We start from the raw sequence: 15,303 nt of genomic DNA, 5'->3' as shown, positions 1-15,303 counted from the left end.
AGACTCAATTTCAACAGTGTATAAATGATCTTATGACAGAATTCCACTGCCACCCCCTCCCCGTTTCTTACTTCCACTGTAAGCTATCCGTTTTTTTAATTGAAGTATAGTTGATTTACAATGTTGTCTTAATTACTGCTGTACAGCAAAGTGATTCAGTTATACATACATATATATATATTCTTATTTTTATACTTTTTTAAAATATTCTTTTCCATTATGGTTTATCATAGGATATTGAATATAGTTCTCTCTGTCACTGTAAGCTATCCTTAAGTGTAGGTGGCAAGTTTGGAATTTTGAGAAGCATCAGAAAGGCCCCTACCTAAGAACACTTTTTGGGGGTGGCTACCTGTCATTCTGCCTGGAATTCCACCATAAGTGCAATATTGTGTCTCCTTCCTGAGGGGTCCTAACGAGACAGTAGAGGATATTTTGTTATCAACCATAATTTGATAAATAATTGTCAGCCAGCATTTGCCAAGGCATTCCCTAGGAGACACCCTAGTGAGACAGTCAACTATTCCTTCTTCTAGGTCTCAAAATTCTATCCCTGATAAGAACAACCTAGAGAAAAAGCACCTACCACATGACCTCAATCTTGGCAGAAATGAATTACATATTCATGCTATCATATTATCATGTGGTTCTCTATCTTTATAGAAACTCGTATGTATACAGTGATATACATGTCAATTATTTCTCAATAAAATCAGAAAAAAAAGAAAGTCATATGCTTGAAAAATATTTGTGTCTTCTGTGAGCCGAGTTGAAAATACGTCATTTGAGACGTTTTAACAGGAACCCATACAAACAATTTCTGCTTGAGTTTAATTTCAGAAAAAAATCTGCCAGCAATCTAAAGAAAACGTTAAGGCTTTGCGTAGATTCAAGTCCTTGATCCCAAAGCTGTAACACAGCTTAATTCAGCAAATAGTTTCTTGGTATAACGGTGCCTCCACATACTTTTGACTCTGAGATGTCTCCTCTTGCATGTTCGCATCTGCATTTGCTTCTCAAATGCTTTTGGCCGTAGATATGGCAAAATTGAATAACTACATTTGCTTTTTGGTGGTATCAGATTTTCTGAGAGAAACCAATGGTATTTATTCATTCACCTGTCAATGGGCAATTGAGTGTTTTTTGTTTGTTTGTTTTTGCCATTACAATGTCTGCTGTTGATGAACAAGGTTGGGCAGGTCTCCTGAAGCATATATGCACAGTTCCCCCGGATATTCGGTAGGACTAGAATTAGCAATCCACCGGCTCCCAGTTCTGCAGCAGTGTCGCTCCTGGATTCACTGCGTTGGGCACCGAATACTATTAGGAGGACGTTGTCTTCCTCTATCCTAGAAACGTATCAGTGTCGTACTCCTATTTGATTAAAAATCTCGGAGCTGTAGTTTTAAAATGAATCCCCGTACAGGAAAACAAGCTTCCTCGTCCCTGGGTGGGCTCGAACCACCAACCTTTCGGTTAACAGCCGAACGCGCTAACCGATTGCGCCACAGAGACCCGGTTGCTGGGGCCGCGCTGCGGAGTGTACAGATTTCCGCGGCCGCGACGGCTCTCTCGCCGCCCTGGGCGTAGCCGCGCTGGCACCTCGGAGGAGCGCGCCGAGGAGGCGGCGGGAGGAGCCGGGCTGCGGACGGAAGCTCGGGTGGAGCCGCTGGGCTCCTCGGGGCCGGCGCGCGTCGCGCGGGCCCCGCCCCCGACGTGAGAGCCGGCCCCGCCCCCGGCTCCGGGGGCCCGTAGGGGACCGTCCCCTTCCTTGTGCGCGCTGGAGCGGTTGTCCCGGGCGGCCGCGCGCAGTGACAGTGAGCGTGACGACCACCCGGCCGACTGGGTGCCCGGCCGCGGAAGCTGGAAGGGGTGAGGTCGCGCGTGCTCTCCTGCCGGACCACACGCGCTCGAGCTGTGCGAGAAGCCCAGAGGGCTGTGCGGGCCTGGAGGATGGAGCCACATCCCGGAGCCCCCCGAGCTTTAGGGCAGTGGTCTCAGCCTTTGCGTGGTTGTGTTATTGCCCCTCTCCCTCTCCTTTGGATATGTCCCCCCCTAATCACCAACCCCCATAAAATTTTGGTACCATAGATACACCGCGTATGTGTGAATTTGCCCTGTGCACTTCTGTGCTAGGTGCATAGAAAGAAGAAGATTTTTTCACCTCAGAGAGACAATTTTCCCCTTGGCGAGGATAGGGCCAGCGTTGAGAATGCCTGGTTTGGGACATCAGAAGAGCCCTATGGCAGTTAAGATATGCCTTTAAGTTTGAAATGGCCTCTGCAGGGTCCCCCCCTCCGCGTTCCCTGACTTCTGCACTGAGGCCTTTGAGATCTGGAATGACCCGTCTCTGCAACGGCGGGGAGTGGGGGCCTTAGCATTAGTGCCACACCCTTAGAACTTCCTGGCTTTCAGTTTACTTTTGCGAAGCCAGATCTCTTGAGCTTCTTTGGGATCGCTCCCCTTGTCTTCTCCGCCCACAGAATAGGAAATTCACCCCAGCTCTCCACGTGCTAAATCCAGTCCTGTGTGTTCCCTGTTTCCCTTCAATTTACCTGTGAGGGACCCTCCTCCACCTTCTTCTCCTTCCCGCACCCCTTCCTGTCCCCTTCCTCCTGGTTCTTTTCTCATCATTTTAACCTTTTTTTTTTTTTTTTTTTTAAGCGCACAGTTCAGTGGCATTAAGTACATCCACGCTGCTCTGCAGCCATCACCACCATCCATCTCCAGAACGTTTCCATCATCCCAGCCTGAAACGCTGCATCCGTTAAACATTGCTTCCTCCTTTCCACATCCACCCCATCCCCCCGACCTGGCAACCACCGTTCTACTTTCTTTCTCTATGAGCTTGATGACTCTCGGGACCTCATGTAGTGAAATTGTACAGTAGTTGTCCTATCTTGTTTCACTTAGCATGTCTTCAAAGTTCGTCCACATTGTTGCATGTGTCAGAATTGCATCCCTTTTTAAGGCTGAATCATATTCCATTGTGTGTATGCACCACATTTTCTTTACCCCCTTATCAGTTGATGGACACTTCGGTGGCTTCCACATTTTAGTTATTGTGAATAATGCTGCAGTGAATATGGATGTGTAAATATCTCTTTGAGACCTTACTCTCAGTTCTTTTGGGTACATATCCAGAAATACAACTGATGAATCATATGGTAATTCTGTTTTTAATTTTTCGTACCACTTTCCACAGCAGCTGCACTGTTTCACATTCCCACCAACAGTGCGCAAAGGTTTCTATTTCTCCACATCCTGCCAACACTTGCTATTTTCTTTCCCTCTTCCCTTCTTCCTTCTTTACTTCTGCCCTCCCTCCCTCCCTTCTCTTTCTCTCTTCTTTCCTTCCTTCCCCCTCCCTCCCTCCCCCTCCCTCCCTCCCTCCCTCCCTCCCTCTCTCCCTCCCTCCCTCCCTCCCTCCCTCCCTCCCTTCCTTCCTTCCTTCCTTCCTTCCTTCCTTCCTTCCTTCTTGTCTGTAATAGCCATCCTGATGCGTGTGAAGTGTTAACCTCATTATGGTTTTGATTTGCATTTCCCTAGTGATTACTGATGTTGAGCATATTTTTTTAAATTTCTTTTGGATCTGGGTTCTCCGACCCTTCTACTTGCTTCCTCCTAGCAAGAGCCAGCTCTGCTTCACTGAGGAGAAAGCTGAGTGATGGAGGCCAGCTTCTCATAAAGGGGAGAAGGGAAAGAGCTAAGTGGAGCTGCAGAGTTGAGCCTGTGCCGTTCAAGGAGAGGGGATGAAGGAGGAATCTTCTGAGTAGGACTATCTAGAGATCCTGTTGTCAGGAGGTTCTTGCCCGTCTGTGCTGGGCAACTTTTGGAGTCAGTTATGTTTAATCTGGTTCTGTGGAGTTATTTATGCATGTGGTGCTTATGAGTGGCGAACAGGTGAAGAAGGAATTGATGACCTCCACTTTGGAATTCCTGGAACAGATAAGGTTTTCCAAACTGCACCTTTAAAAGTTAGCTTAGGGCTTCCCTGGTGGCGCAGTGGTTGAGAGTCCGCCTGCCGAGGCAGGGGACACGGGTTCGTGCCCCGGTCCGGGAGGATCCCACATGCCGCGGAGCGGCTGGGCCCGTGAGCCATGGCCACTGAGCCTGCGCGTCCGGAGCCTGTGCTCCGCAACGGGAGAGGCCACAGCAGTGAGAGGCCCGCGTACCGCAAAAAAAAAAAAAAGTTAGCTTAAACTTATACTAATTTAATGGAATTTTTCAATTGCATTTTCAGTTTCTTCTTAAGGACTGTGGGAAATTCTTTTTTTTTTTTTTGGCCATGTGGACTGCAGGATCTTAGTTCCCCCATCAGGGATCGAACCCGTCCCCCCTGCAGTGGAAGGGCAGAGTCCTAACCGCTAGACTGCCAGGGAATTCCCAGGATTGTGGGAAATTCTAATTTAAGTGTTTAAATGATGACCTCTTTCTCTCTTTCTCTTTCTTCTTGTGATTCCTCTTAAAAACACAGTGATATCTTTCAGATGTATAAGAAATAGAACCTTATCTTTCTATCACTCCATTCAACTTCTGTTTTGATTTCCTGTTCTGCTGCTGCGCCAAACGCAATCTCTGTCAATTCAGGATTCCCTCTGTCCCCTTCCCTGGAGTTGTTTCCAAGTGCTGAAGCTTTGGAGGGTGGCCACTCATCCGGTCCTTGAGTCACATGTGCACACAGTTTGCTGAAGAGGTAGTTTTGCTCCTATTGCAGGTCCCATTCCTTTCCCCACTGAGGGAAAGGAATATCTTGTGAAATTGGCTGTTGCATCCGTCATTCCATAAAGTCACTCCTGGCGCAGTCTTCTCTACTTATGGGACCTGTTATGGACTGAATGTTCGTATCCCCTCAAAATTCACATGCTGAAATCTGTTCGCCAATGTGATGGTGTTTGGAGGTGGGGCCTTTGGGAGGTATTTGGGCATGGGATTAGGGCCCTTTTAAGAAGAGGCTGGAGAGCTAGCTCCATCTTTTTCCTCCACATTAGGACAGAACACGAGGTCAGCAGTCTGCAACACGGAAGAGGCTCTCGCCGAAGCCTGACCCTGCTGGCACCCTGATGTAGGACTTCCAGCCTCCAGAACTGTGAGAAATAAATTTCTGTTCTCTATGAGTCACCCAGTTTATGGTACTTTGGTATAGTAGCCTGAGCTAAGACCCCAAACTTCCCTCTTCTCATCAACCCCACCTGGACACCCCCATTTCTCGAGCCCCAGATGGTGAGGTATACAAGTGGTTGCAAAAAAAATTTTTTTTTTATAAACTTATTTATTATTTATTTTTGGCTGCATTGGGTCTTCGTTACTGCTCACGGGTTTTCTCTAGTTGCAGCGAGTGGGGGCTACTCTTCTTTGCAGTGCGTGGGCTTCTCATTGTGGTGGTTTCTCTGGTTGCGGAGCACGGGCTCTAAGCAGGCGGGCTTCAGTATTTGTGGCACGCGGGCTCAGTTGCTCCGTGGCATGTGGGATCTTCCCGGACCAGGGCCCGAACCTCTGTCCCCTGCATTGGCAGGCGGATTCTTAATCACTGCGCCACCGGAAAAGTCAGGCTGTAAAATTTTAAGAGGCACCTGTGTGGAAGGGAGAAAAAGAAATAAACACTGAGTGTGCTTGAGTCCCAGCTGAAAGTCTAAGGGTGTCTTTTTAGTCATACTTGTTTGAAAATATTATCAACTTTTCTCTGTTAGGCTGAGCCCTGGGGTCTCTCTTGCTCCGTATTCATGTGGGTACAGTGCTTTTCTGAAAGGAACATGGCATTAATAGACCAATTATGTTTAAGTAATTATAGGTCCTTCTCAATTATAGGTCATTCCAGGAACGAGATGATTGTGTCCACTGAAATGACACCCTCAACTAGAAGCTCCCACTAAAATGTAGGCCCTCCAGGGACAGAGATTTTAGTCAGCTTTGTTCCCTGCTGAATCCCCAGCACCTACCACAGTGCTCAGCACATAGCAGGCACTCAGTAACTCCATGCTGAATAGATGAGTAAAGTAAAACATAAACCATAAAGGAAACTGGGAAAAAATAAAGTGTGATGGAAAAATTAAATTCCTAATATGTAAAGTGCATCTATCAATTAATATGGAAAAATACCTCTTTACAACTCAACTAAAAAATTCAGACAAACAAAAATGGGGACATGAACAGAAGATTCCCAAAAGAAGAAATACCCTCGACCAATATAATCATAAAAGTTTAACCTCACGAGTTATCGAAATCAAAATTAAATGAAGTAAAAAGTTTCCTCTTCTCAAATAGCAAAGAAGAAAAAGAGATACTACTAAAATTCTATCAGTGGCATAGTTACAGGCCATTGTCACACAGGACTGATGAGGGTAAACCTGGCCTATTATTTCTGGATAGCAGTTTGGTAACATGAACATTAAATGATGTTCATTCTAGAAATTCGATGTTAGAAATCTATCCTAAGAGAGGGACCAGGGATGTGGCCCAAGTTTTAAGTATATCATCACAGTATTATTTATAATAGTGATAAATAGGAAACAACTTAAATATCCAGCAACAGGGGAAAATGATAAATTGTGGTATATTTAGAAAATAGAGTATTAAAATATAGACATCAAGAATAATATTTTAAAACATATAGTCAGGGTAAAGTGTTAAGTAAAAAAAGGTAGGCTACAGAACACTATAATTCTAAAAATAGTATTTTCAAAGAATATTTGACAGCAGGGTTATGATGAGATGTTAAGTTAAAAGGTCAGATGGAGAACTGTGTCATCACGATAACTCGCAGCTGCATCTTCTTTCTGTGTGTCCCATGTTATTACACACTTTATACATAACGTCTCATTTAAGCCCATAACAAGCCTGTGGGGCAGATACCGTCAATATTACTCTTATTCTAATTTGGCAGGTGGGGGAATGGGAGCAGAGACGGAGCATCTGTTCAGGTTGCAGAGCTTGTGAGTGTGCGGCCGGGCTCCACACCTCGAGTCAGGCTCCAGCAGCTACGCTTGTAACCTTGACCCACACGGCCTCTCACATTGCATATGAGCACGAATCATGTGTGTGTGTACACATGAGTAGTGCGTATGGTTACCTCTGAGTGGGGATTATAATTTTCTTGCTTCCCCCTTTCCACGAGTTTCTCAAGCGTCTGCGGCAAGCTGTCCTTGTAAGGGGCCAGCAATGAAAGGCAGCAGAGGCAGTTTCCCTAAATTGCAGGTAGAGGGTGGTAGGTGGTTAGGCTCCGCCGATCTTCTCTGTCTGGGGGCAGAGGAGTGCCAGTTTGTGAGGTGGTAACTCAGGGCAGTCCCGTGCCTGCACACATGGGTCCCTGTCAAGCATGGTGTACCCGTCACGCTGCTCTCCCTTCTCCAACTCTTTTACCCGCCTGAGAAAAGGTGTCTGAGGGACACGGAGACCACTCCTAAGCGGAATTTTACAATGTGCGACTCTTAAGTAATAAATGTGCTTTCATTTAAGAACTGGTATCTGGGCTTCCCTGGTGGCGCAGTGGTTAAGAGTCTGCCTGCCAGTGCAGGGGACACGGGTTCAAGCCCTGGTCTGGGAAAATCCCATATGCTGCGGAGAAACTAAGCCTGTGGGCCACAACTACTGAGCCTGCGCTCTAGAGTCCGCGAGCCACAGCTGCTGGGCCCGTGAGCCACAACTGCTGAAGCCCACGTGCCTGGAGCCTGTGCTCCGCAACGAGAGAGGCCCCCGCAATGAGAGGCCCGCACACCACAATGAAGAGTAGCCCCTGCTCGCCTCAGCTTGAGAGGGCCCGCGCACAGCAGCGGGAACCTAACACAGCCAAAAATAAGTAAATTAAATAAATAAATTTTTTAAAAAAGAACTGGTATCTGAGATTTTAGGTGACTTTTTAAATTTTTAAAAAATTTATTTATTTATATTTTTTATTTTTGGCTGCGTTGGGTCTTCGTTGCTGTGCGCGGGCTTTCTCTAGTTGCGGCGAGCGGGGGCTACTCTTCGTTGCGGTGCGCGGGCTTCTCATTGCGGTGGCTTCTCTCGTTGCGGAACAGGGGCTCTAGGCACGTGGGCTTCAGGAGTTGCAGCTTGCGGGCTCAGTAGCTGTGGCTCACGAGCTCTAGAGCACAGGCTCAGTAGTTGTGGTGCACAGGCTTAGTTGCTCCGCGGCACGTGGGATCTTCCTGGGCCAGGGCTGGAACCCGTGTCCCCTGCATTGGCAGGCGGATTCTTAACCACTGTGCCACCAGGGAAGCCCCATGATTGAGTTTTTGAAGAAAGAAGTTCTACAACTCTCCTTACATAACAGATGCTCAATAAAATTTTTGATGCTGTAGGCTGTTCTAGGTGCTCTGTTCTACTGCTGTAGCCCTCACTAACAAGGCTTACTTTCTGCTTTCTAATCTAAATATTGCTATATTTAAAAATCCTGTTTCTCAACTGAATCTTTTGTGAAGAATAATAGTTATTCTCGCTGGTGTGTTACCAAAGGCATGCTTCACCTTGGCCTAATTAGGATAAATGATAGCACCCCCTTTTATATTTAAGTCCAATTTTGCAATAAAAAATTGCTTATATGAGCATGGGGCTTATACAAAATAAAAATTGGATTTGTGCAATGTTCTGGAGACCAACAAACTAGAAATAATTCATTTATTCAGCACATATTTACTGAATCATTACTCTGTTCCCCAAAGAAGACAGAACAATGTCTTCGGGGTAAGAAATGATTTCATAAACACACCATAATAAGTGTAAACGTGAAATAAAGGGTTGATGTATTTGATTATATTTAAAATGTAGTAAAACTTTTGTTAAACGAATAAGCAAAAAATAAATTTAAAAGACAAAATCATAGACTGAGTGAGGAATTTGCAATGCACGTAAGCAGCAAAGCCTTAGTATGCAGAATTTATAAAGAATGCCTACCAATTAGCGGAAGACAAACAACAAAACAGAAAATCAGGCAAAACATTAATGGAGAGGAAATCCATATTGTCAATAAACTCATGAGAAGACACTACCCTCGTCTAATAATCTGGGAAACATAGAATCATAATGAGATGTTATTTCACACCCAGCAGATTGGCAGAATTGAGGAAGCCTGACAAACTCAGTTGGTGCTGTTTGGAGCATTTGGCCCTCACTTTCATCTGCTGTGGATGGAAATCAGGACACATGCCCTGGAGAACGATCTGTCAGTATCCTGGTGACACTGGAGAGACTCATTCCCTCCAATGCACGGGTTTCGCCTTGAGATATACATAGACAAGGATATGTACGAGATGGTGTCATCCAGTATTGTGCACAGTAGTGAAATATTTTTTTTATTTTTATTTAAATATTTTTATAAGTCCTAGGTGTACAGCATTACAGTTCAACATCTATATACACTTCAGAGTGATAACAGGACAAGTCTAGTTACCATCCATCACCATGCACTTGGTCCCCTTCAACCATTTTCCCACCCCCTAACTCCTTTCCCCCCCAGTAACCCCAAATCTGTTCTCTATCTATGAGTTTATTTTTATTTTATTTCATTTGTTCATTTTTTTTTTAGATTCTACATATGAGTGGAATCCACATATGAGAAATTATAAGGTATTTATCTTCTCCATCTGACTTATTTCACTTAGTATTATGCCATCAAGGTCCATCTGTATTATCACAAATGGCAGTATTTCTTTTTTTGGCCGAGTAGTATTCCACTGTATTGTATATGTGTGTGTACGTGTGTGTGTGTGTACACACGTATATATATATATATATCTCTCAATCTTCTTTATCCATTCGTCCATCTGGACACTTAGGTTGTTTCTATAACTTGGCTATTGTGAATAATGCAGTAATGAACATAGGGGTGCATGTATCTTTTCAAATCAGTGTTTTCATGTTCTTTGAATAAATACTCAGAAGTGGAATATCTGGATCACATGGTAGTTCTACTTTTAATTTTTTGAGAAATCTCCATAGTGTTTTCCACAGTGGCTGCACCAATTTACATTCCCACCAACAGTGCACGAGGATTCCCTTTTCTCCACACCCTCTCCAGCATTTGTTATTCCTTGTCTTTTTGATAACAGTCATTCTAACAGGTGTGAGGTGATATCTCACTGTGGTTTTGATTTACATTTTCCTGATAATTAGCGTTGTTGGACATCTTTTCATGTGCCTGTTGGCCATCTATATGCCTGCTTTGGAAAAATGTCTATTCAGAAGACCCTGTGTCCATTTTTCAGTTGGGTTGTTTGTTTTTTGTTGTTGTTGAGTTGTCATAATAGTGAAACATTTGAAATGACTCAACTTCATCAAAAGGATGGTGGATAAATAAACATGGTATATTTAAACATTGCAATACTATATAGCAGTTCTAATAATGAATTGGGTCTTTACTTACCAGTGTGTATACATTTTCTAATGTGATGTTGCACAAAGGATAGGTACAGTACGTTACCATTTCTATAAAAGTAGTCAATAGACAAAGCAATGCTATGTATTATTTATGGATACATGTACATGCGGTCATAATGTGAAACATGCATAGGAATGATAAAAACCAAATTCAGGGAAGCAGATACCTCTGAAGAGGGAAACAGGAGAGTAGGGTCATGGAGACAGAAGGCTCTCCCATTGTCTGCCACCTTTTGTTCCTGGAAAAAAACTGAAGGAGGTATAGTGAAATCTTAGGATTTGATAGTGTTCCAGGGTGGGTACGCAGATTTTTGTTATTTTTTTTTTTTTACTGTGGGAAAAAACCACATAAAAAATTTACCATCTGAACCATTTCTAAGTATACAGTTCAGTAGTGTTAAGTATATTCTCATTGTTGTGTGAAGAGCTCCAGAACTTTTTCATCTTGCAAAACAGAAACTCTATAGACATCAAACAACAACTCTTTATTCCCCGTCCTCCCAGCCCCTGGCAACCACCACTCTGCTTTCTGTTTATATGAATTTGCTTCCGACTCTTCATATGAGTGGAATCATAACAGTATTTGTCCTTCTGTGACTGTCTTCTTTCACTTAGCATAATGTCCTCAAGATTCATCCATGTTGTAGCATATGTCAGAATTTCCTTCTTTTTTAAGGCTGCATTATATGTATATAATATGTATATATGTATGTACATGTGAATATATATCTGTCTAGACCACATTTTCTCTATCCATTCGTCTGTCAATGGGTATTTGGGTTACTTCCACCTCTTGGTCGTTGTGAGTAATGCTGCAATGAATAATTTGCGATGCGTGTGTAAATATCTCTTTGAGATCCTGCTTTGAATTCTTTTGGATATATACCCAGGAGTGGGATTGCTGGGTGTACAGTAATTTTATTTTTAATTTTTTGTGGAAGCTCCTTACTGCTTTCCATAATGGCTGTGCCATTTTACATTCCCACCAACAATGCTCAGGGGTTCCAATTTCTTTACATCTCGGCAAACGCTTGTTATCTTTTGTTCTTTTGATAGTGACCATCCTAATGGGTGTGAGGTGATACCTCACTGTGATTTTTATTTGCATTTCTCTGATAATTAATGATGTTGAGCATCTTTTCAGATGCGTTTTGGCCATTTGTATACCTTCTTGGGAGAACTGTCTCTTCAAGTCCTTTGTCCCCTTTTTAAATGTGTTACTTTTTTTGTTGTTGTGGTTGAGTTGTACGAGTTCCTTATAAATTCTGGACGTTAACCCTTTATCAGATGTATGATTTGCAAATATTTTCTCCCGTTCTATAGGTTGTTATTATTTTAACTGATTTTTGTGTTTGAAATATTTCATAACAATATTTTAAAAGGCAGGCGAGAATTCCTTATCAAAACCATCGAAGACACGGTTGTTGCAGATATAATGCCTTATTCTAATTCTGTCTTTCTTTCTTGGGAGTTTCATGTTTGACTTGATCGTACAAGTTGAGAGTTTGTATGAGTTTGTATGTAAATGGGAAGATTTAAAATACTGCAAGATGTAAATTTTCTTAAAATTAATCCATACATTCAGTGCTATTAGGGGAAATCTCTATGTGTAGTATAATATATATACACGTACATATATGTGTATTTGTACAAGAAGATCTTGAAAGAGACACACTAAACCACTTAATAGCTACCTTTGGGGAGTGGGGATGCATCAAGGTTTCGACCGTTGCCAAGAGTCCAGGAAGGGCCATGATTTGTGCTGAGCATTGCTCTCTGGTAATGGAAGAGAGTTCCTTAGGCGAGTGGGTGAAACTGGCCTGATGCTGGATGGTCTCACGGGGGCCTGTTGCTCTAGCCCGGGTTTGCATTCTTTGGGAGACATAATCTGCTACAAGGCTCTCCCATTTGGGGGAAGCGCAGGTTCCCAGACGTTTGCCTCTCTTGGTTGGGGCCTCTCGAGTTAAATGATAAAATTGAGGTGATGGTTTAAGTGATACATACAAGGAACGTGGCAGAAAATGCTGAGGTTTGAGAGCTTACGTTGGGTGGGGAGGAGGGAGGAATGAAGAGGAGTTCTGGGGATGAGAAGGAGACTGAGTGGGAGATACAACAGCGTGAGTGGGAGATACAACAGCGTGAGTGGGGAGGACCTGTGTGCTCGGTGGGCTGGGGCTTTATGTGGGGCTTACAAGGGATCCAATGAAGAGTCCCAACCCTGACAGTGAGCTAAAGAAAATAGCATTTTAACATCTTTCGTTTTGCAATGAATGGTTTACAGTCTCCAAGGCCTTTTAACATACATTTCTTATAACAGCCATGCGAAAGCAATGAGGCAAAAAAAAAGTCAGTGCCCATTATGTGAATTTAACTGTAATGATAGAATGTAGGGCTCATCCGCCAGTATTGTAAGGCCCAGTATTTTTTCAGACAGTATTTGGGGCACTAGCTTACAGGCAACAGAGCACAGTGGTTAAGGTTGTACCCTTGCTAGCAGGCTATTCAAATTCTGTCACCACTTACTACCCTGGGCACCAGGGCATGTTTCTTTACTTCTCTGCCTTAGTTTTCTCATCTGTAAAATGGGGATGATGATAAAAAAAACACCTAGACCTTAGAATTGTTATGAGAATTAAAAGAAATAGGCAAGTAAAACTCTCAGCAGAGTCCTGGCATCCAGTAAGCATCAATAAGTGTTTGCTCTTATTGTTACAATTACTTGAAGTGGTCCCATCTTATAGCATCTTCCGGACACTTTCTGACCAGGTAGCTCCTGTCTCCTAGTAACTGACAAACACTGCTGAGTCGTAATAAGCAGGTGTTTGATGGCTATGTTGTGACTGAATTTCCAAACCTCATTACTCGAGACACAATTCTCCTATTTGATTTTTTCCATTTATTTATTTTAACATCTTTATTGGAATGTAATTGCTTTGCAATGTTGTGTCGGTTTCTGCTGTGTAACAAAGTGAATCAGCTATACGTATACATGTATCCCCATATCCCCTCCCCCTTGCGTCTCCCTCCCTCCCTCCCTATCCCACCCCTCTTGGTCACATCCATTTATTTTTGTTACAGTAGTGCATGTGCGTGACGACAGAAAAAATAATACAGAGCAGGTTATAGTGGAAAGTCATGGTCTCCCACCTTTCCTTCCCCGCCATGGATTCACAGCTCAGAGACAAGGTTCTTTCTCCCTTTCTCCCTCCCTCCCTTTCTTTCTTTTTTTTAAAAAAACCGTTTCTTTATTCACCTCTGCTTCTGGTTACGCTGATAACTCAAGACTATATATGTGTTATCACCTGTACTGACCTATCTAGAAGGCCTTGACATTAACTTTTAACATTTCAATATGAAGATTTACTTTGCAATGTCCCAGTCCACCATCCCCTTCCCAGTATTAATATTCATATTTGTGGTAGGCAGACTTTTAAAATTTATAATCACTCTTTTGTGGTTCTCTGAATGTTCCATTTTTATAGCAACCTGTTATTGTTGCATGGGTACAGGCAGGCTGGGAGGTCTCATGGGTCAGCCTGCAGGACTTTTCACTTAATGCCTGGCTCTCAGTATGGTATCACCAGCTGCAGCTGTGCCTGGCCCTGAAGTGGAGCCCCTCATTTGCCTGGAGAGCCCCAGTGGTCTGCCTGCATATGACAGGAAAAGTGAGTGCCTGATGTGAGCTTCCTCGGCCGTTGTCTATTTTCAGGCAAAGTGTCTCCACCAATTAGGACTTCAGACTCAGAGCTCTGGGTAAGGTGGGCAAAAAGAGGGATGTCGGGCTGCAGGGGCCTCCAAATAAGGGCCCAAAGAGGCTGAATTTTGGGGTGAGCTCTCCTTGAATATTTTGTTCAGTATCTTTGGGTTTTGTTCTGTTCTGTCTGCCAGTAAATGCTGGCTCTCTGGGCAGTGGTGGGGAAGACGGTGTCTAAAAGCTAGTTGTCCATATGAGGCATTCACATAATCTCTCTCTTTCCAGCCCACGTCTTGCTTCTGCCCTCTAACCCAGCTGCTGACTCCAAGCCCAGAAACATGCCAGGGTTCTGTTAGATAGATCAGCTGCCAGCATCTCTGCAACAACTACAGAAAATTCTAGACTGTGTTTTCTCTTCAGGCTTTGTCGGTCAACTTGCTTCATTGGTCTTGCATCTTCCAAAAATGTATAGATAATCTCTCTTATGTGGGAGTGGCAGAAACTACTAGTTGACCACCTAATATTCATATTATTGTGCTTCCTTACTAACAGAACCCCTGCATTGTTGAGAGTGGCAGCTTAATAATACATCCCATGTCAATGGAAGTCATGGGAGAGACTGCCAAGAAAATTCTTAGAAGAGACAGACTCAGCTAGCTGTTCTTTCTGTTTATCTTTGCCCCTTCCTTCTCCTTCCTGTGTGGAATAGGGCTGTGATGCCTGGAGCTACAGCAGTCATCTTGGCACAATGTGGGAAAGGACAAGAAACTCTCAGAAACCTTAGCCCTGGCATTTCTGTATATTTCCAAATATTTGCTCCCCTATAGGAGTGTTAGATATTTTTGCCTGTTGCTTTGGGACTGTAGGAGGAGTATGCTTCCCTGCCTCATTGTCAGGTTTGGCCATGTGACTTGCTTTGGCCTATAGAATGTGAGTGGGAGAAACTTGAATGTTTCTACCAGCATGTTTCTACCAGCGTTTTTGTTCTCTTCCCTTTGCTATTAGGAAGGCATGTCCAGGATAGAGGCTGTTCTTTCAGCCTGGATTCTGTGATGAGAAGACATCTAGAGGAGACCAGTAACATACAAAGTGAGTTAGAAATAAACCTTTGTTGCTGTAAGCTACAGAGATTTTAGGTTACCACAGTATTGTCTAGTGAAAGTTGACTTATACAATATGTAATAGGATAAATAAATATGTGGAACAGGATGTTAAGTGTTGGTGTTTCAAAGCTGAGG

At 43.6% G+C, this 15,303-nt stretch overlaps 1 long non-coding RNA gene and 1 other non-coding gene across 2 annotated transcripts; one reads left to right on the top strand and one right to left on the bottom strand.

Annotated features, from left to right (window-relative positions):
- Positions 1-1,441: 1,441 nt before the first annotated feature.
- On the bottom strand, positions 1,442-1,515 carry TRNAN-GUU. The gene has a single exon. It is a non-coding gene; the product is annotated as a tRNA-Asn (tRNA).
- Positions 1,516-1,742: 227 nt separating this feature from the next.
- Positions 1,743-9,562, top strand: LOC114888237. The gene is made up of 3 exons (XR_003791744.1): positions 1,743-1,872; positions 4,992-5,089; positions 9,521-9,562. It is a non-coding gene; the product is annotated as an uncharacterized LOC114888237 (long non-coding RNA).
- The last annotated feature ends 5,741 nt before the right edge of the window (positions 9,563-15,303 follow it).

This window comes from Monodon monoceros, unplaced genomic scaffold, assembly GCF_005190385.1.
Source record: "Monodon monoceros isolate NGI ecotype Baffin Bay Population unplaced genomic scaffold, NGI_Narwhal_1 Super_Scaffold_8, whole genome shotgun sequence".
NCBI lineage: Eukaryota > Metazoa > Chordata > Mammalia > Artiodactyla > Monodontidae > Monodon > Monodon monoceros.
The sequence above is the reverse complement of the archived record's forward strand: the minus strand, read 5'-3'. Positions and strand labels throughout refer to the sequence as shown.